This window comes from Chinchilla lanigera, unplaced genomic scaffold (genome assembly GCF_000276665.1).
Source record: "Chinchilla lanigera isolate Chin_1 unplaced genomic scaffold, ChiLan1.0 scaffold00053, whole genome shotgun sequence".
NCBI lineage: Eukaryota > Metazoa > Chordata > Mammalia > Rodentia > Chinchillidae > Chinchilla > Chinchilla lanigera.
In genome coordinates, this window is record NW_004955454.1 from 1,814,498 (window position 1) to 1,819,948 (window position 5,451).

The window sequence follows — 5,451 nt, forward strand, 5'->3', positions numbered from 1 at the left end:
TCAAATAAACAACATAATGTTGGACCTCAAGCTTCTAGAAAAAGAAGAGCAAGTCAAGCTCAAAGCTCATACAAGGGAGGAAATTATAATGATCAGAGCAGAAATTAATGCAAAGAAGACTAAAAAAAAATACAAAGAATCAATGCATCAGAGAGTTGGTTCTTTGTAAGATAAATTTGACAAGCCCCTGGCCAACCTTATCAAAAAAAGGTAAGAAAAGACTCAGATCCATGCAATTAGGAATGTAAAGGGTGAAATCACAACAGATCCTGAAGAAATCAAGAAGATCACCAACACCTACTTTGAAAACCTGTATTCTAATAAGATGGAAAATGCAGAGAAAATGACAGATTCATAGATACATATGAATTATCAAAGCTCAATCAAGAAGATATGAAAATTCTAAATGAACCAATGTCAAAAAATGAAATTCAAGATGTAATTGAAAGCCTACCAACAAAGAAAGTCCAGTCCTTGATGGATTCACTGCTGAATTCTATAAGAAACTTAGAGAAGACTTAATGCCACTCCTTCTCAAATTCTTTACTGAAATTGAAAGGGAAGCAAAATTCCCAAATTCATTCCTGGAAATAAGCACTACCCTGATACCAAAACCAGAGAAGAACACTCACATTACAGAAGTCAGACAATACAGTGCCATCGTGAACTCGTCCCCCAACAAAGTCAGCTCTTTCCCATGGACCAAATATTGTTAGAAATAGGGGTGTAAACAAGAGGTCAGGCATATGAGAAACCAGGATTGCATGGATTTTGTGGGTGTAGCCAAATATTATTTCTTACTTTGCAAACAGAAAGGGAAATGAAACTCCAAAAGTGTTATTTGCCACATTGCCTATCTATTCCCAATTGGCAATATGGGGGTATAAGTTAGCATCTTTCCAATGCCAGCAAAAGTACTACAGGATATCTTGTTATTAGTGAATGTTAGTAATATAGAATACTAACACTTATTTTGGAAACAGGGTATTTTATACATTCACTGAGTCAGGGCATACAGGCTCTCAAGTCCCCGTGTCTTAAGTTACAAGTCCCATTGATCACGTTCCATAATTGGAGCTTTCCATAAACTGGGTTATTGGTCACCAGTAGTGCTGATCAAAGTCCCACAGATACTTCACATTGTCAACAATTCCTGCTCTGTTACATGCAGGCTCTTCCCAACTTTGGGTTTGGGAATAGCCCTGCATAGTTTGTCTAGTATTGTTTTATCCACTCATGTAATAAATAATTTTTAAGAGGTTTCCATCTTTTTCCCTCTTCCAGAAATAACATTTCTTCTGCCCTGTTTTGAAAATAAATTCTTTTATACAGAATGTCTTTCTTCACTGACAGCAAATTCAGCTTGTCCTACACTTCCTGGTCCAGTAGCCTTTTCTCCAGTGAGGTCACTCTTAGTTCCAGCATTTGGCCGATTTTAATAAATCTACCATGAACATTGCCATTGGTTGCTAATTGTCTTGTTGTAATCTGAATAATAAGAGTCAACCCAAAGTCTCTGGGCATCCTATGAAAATCAATACAGTCGAGGTGACTCTGAAGCAGGTGGAAGCCTGAGTTGGCCATAGGGATTCCAGGAATCTCCTGGGCCTGATATATTATTCACTTCATGTGGAATGGGGACCATCAAGTTATTCTTATGAACTGGAGTTTATGTGATGGTCAGTATAGCCAGGTCCCATGCAGGAGTGATTCAGCCAGGCTTATAGTGTAGATGGTTATCAGAACAGGTTATGCTGTGGTTGGAAACACAAATTGATCATTATATCCAGAACTTTGTCATATCCTACCTCCATTATCAGGACTGACACAGTAATCTAATTGAATTAATCTAATTAAGTGAGTAATCTAATTAAATGAGTAATCTAATTAAACCGGCTGGATCCGGTTAATATACTTCCTTCTGCTTTGGTAGGAATACATTCCTCCCCACCCCCACCCCTAGTACAGGGGATTGAAGTCTTCACACTGAGCTGTGGCCACAGCCCTTTTTTATTTCTTATTTTGAGACAGGGTCTCACTAACTCTCAGAACTCTAGGAAGCTGAAGAAACAGGATCACAAATCGAAGCCCAGCCTGGGCAATTTAGTAAAATCTTGTTTCAAAACAAAAAATTATAAAAAGGAGAGAGGGGCTATAGCCCTGGGTTCAATCCCTAGTATGAAAAAAAAAGAGATTAATACTTCAAGAAAATTTGGTGTCACCTAAGCAATGGGAGCACACTATGATATGCAAACTATAACTCTGACACCTGATAATCCTCTACAAAAACATACAGATGACTTTCACCAGTTTGATCACAAATAAGCTTCTCTGAAAGACCCATTCCTTCCCAAAACCCTTTATCAAAAACGTTTATCAACTTTATCAAACCTTCATACCATGCCCAATACCTTAGTTTTGTACTGTAGCTCTTTACTCTTTGGAAACACGGTTATTACTAGAACAAAATGTACCCTCTCTTTCCCTCAACACAGTTTCCTATAATTTCCCTTATAAAACATGTTGCCTTTTCCTCCCATATAAGTTGTATGTCTGTCTACCTTTCATTTTGGTTATCTATCCTTTGCAATTGCATTGGGTGGACACTACAGCAAAGCAAATACCAGAGATCCATTTCCTTACCTGCCAACCCCAGGATGGACTAAAGGCTTCCTGTGAGCTCTCTTATCTGTTAACGCCCACTATAGACAGGACCAACAAGGTACAGGACAGCAGTACCCATCTCTCCTGGCTCCTTGCCAGAACCCATCTAAGGACACTCAGCACTGGGACAAGACTGGGAAACACCCAACTTTAAATGTGCCCTCCAAGATCTAAGCACCCTCACTCAAACCTCAGAATTCTCCGCAAGGAAGGAGAACAGGGCATTGTGAAGGTCTACACCTACTCACTGGAGGTAACAACCCTTAGTCCTTTTCCCTGTTAGGTGTTCCCCCTCCCACCAGGCTCCCCTGTCTTTGGAGAGGGCATCACTATCCCCAGACACCTACCTAGGACAAAAGGCTTCCTCAGCTGTGGCCAGAGGCCCCCAAGTTACAACAGATCTGTGCTTCTGATTATGTCTTGGATCAAGCTTGGGGGACAGACCTGATGGCTAAGCCCTGAAAAGACAGGCTACTTATGCATAAGGCACTACCTCCACATCAGAGCATGTGTCTCTATCCATTCCTTCATTCATTCCTTCATTCATTCATGCATGCATGCATGCATTCTTAGTCCATCTCTTTCAGGATGCTCTGGGCACCCCAGGCCTAAGGGATGGCCAAGCCAAGGAAGAGTCTGCCAGAGTAGCCATGGAGAGGGCTGGTCCCCAGGCTTCCACTGCCCTTAATTACCACCAAGGAGGTGAGGAGAAAGGGCTGCTCCAGGGCAGGGTCTGGGACTTCTCAAGGTTGGCAAGGGTTAGGGTTTGAGAGGGGAAAAGGGTCATTCTAGGTGTGGAGAGAATTGTCCTCCCACCCTAGCCACAGTACCCCCACCTTGTAGTCTGGGGAGCTGTCCATGGCTCCTGCAGGATGCTGAGGCTGTGCACCAGTCAGCAGCTCAACAAGGTTTTTACCACCACTGCTGGACAGTGCTTGCTGAGACTAGCAGGATTCCTGGTAACTATGGGATGGGAATGGAAGACACACCTTTTCCCTAAACCCATTCTTGTTTTGATCCTGCCAGAGGGTACTGAGCAGAAGGGTATTGGCAAATTTGGTGGTGCTGAACCCTCATGTCATCTACTTTTCTTTGAGGGACCCCTAATAAACTCAGTTACTCACCAAACTGGTCTTCTCCACATCTGTCAGCCCTCTCTCAGTTGGGAGGGGCTGTTTCTTTCATACCTCTCAGAGTTGCCTGGACTTGCTAGACTGCCTACCTTGGCCTCCGGATCATCAGGCAGACATGAGGGACAGGCCCAGGGTGGAGCCACAGGAGGACCCAGGAGGGCTCAGGAGATACGCGCCCCATCCAGCCTTACTGCCTCAGGTAAGGCCTGCTGGGAAGAGCACTGTGCAGCGGAAGGCAAGCAGTGGGTGAGGAAGCAGCCCCACCCAGAAGGTCCTGTTTTAAAGGCAAAGAACAAACTCAGTGGCCACAGAGGAAGGTCGTGTACATTTCCCCACAGGATTCAGTCTGCTCAGGCTGTGGGAAGAACCTCTGGTTCCCTCTCCCAGCCCTGCCCTTCCCTGCATGTGCAGAAGCACAATGGGGAGTCAACCAAGGCCAGCAGGTCCAAACCACAGGAGGAAGATACATCTATGAGTCATAAAATTGCTTGAGGTTAGGACGGTGGCATGAGAGGATCTGGAAATGCACGTATAGGGAGGGCTAAATGCCTCCTGAAGGCCTCTGGAGATTGCATCTCTCTGTGAGGGATCGTGGGGACTGCTGAACACAAGCACTCCTGAAGGTCACATCCTCAGGAAGGAGCCAGCCAGATGGAAGGAGACCAGACACACCGGATGGCGGAGGATGGGAACCCAGATCACCCAGCAGGAGGGACTAGGACAGCCAGGGCACTGGGGCAGCTGGGATGCCCATCCTGGAATGATTTGTCCACCCCAGGGGTACAGCCAGAGTGCCAGGGCCCCCCAGGTGCCAAGGCCTGCTGAGGTGGGTATCTCTGCACCCAGGGAGAAAAGGACAGAAAGTTCTAGCTGAGGCCACCTCACCAGAGGCCATCTTTATAGGGTGAAGTCCCTCAGGGGATAGCAGGCCCACAGTGACATGGGCCCACCTCACAGTGACATGGACCCTGGGCCATGACCATGCCATTAGCCCTGGCCCGAGTCACAACAGATAGCCATTGTCACCACATGGAGTCCAGCTAGTCCCTTTTATAAGGGAAAGAGAGGGTACATTTTGTTCTAGTAAAGATCAAGATAATCACACTTCCTATGTCACACATGCCCTGGAAGATGTATGTGCAATCTCAGGCTGCTCTCACCAACACCTGGGGCCAGGTTCTGGGAGCCCCATGGAAATTCCCTTGGGGAAGGCAAAACAGTGCCAGCCAGGGGCACCCTCTATGGGGTGGGCCTTGAGCAGTCTCCTAGCATAAGATGTATGCAGGCCACAGGGGCTGCCTGGGGACTAGAGATATGGGGAATTGAGCTGAACCAAAGAGGATGCTGGCCACACAAGTCAGATCTCCAGGTCTCCATCTAGAGAAAAGACTCGCCCTGTGTCCCTTGGCAGCCCTGGGAAGGTCAAGTGGGAAGAATGGGGTGGCTGCAAGCTCACAAAGGGATGCACAGTACCTGGCCTTTCACTGGTGCCTGTATGGGCAGACATGGGACACAGGGGTTCAAGTAGAGTCGGAGTGGATCTGGATGGTGGCCTCTTAGGGACATCCTTCAGGAAATATATAGCCCAACCCCATATGTCCTGGGGAATGCAGCTGTTCCAGAGGTGAATACTCAAGATGAGCCACCTAATCTA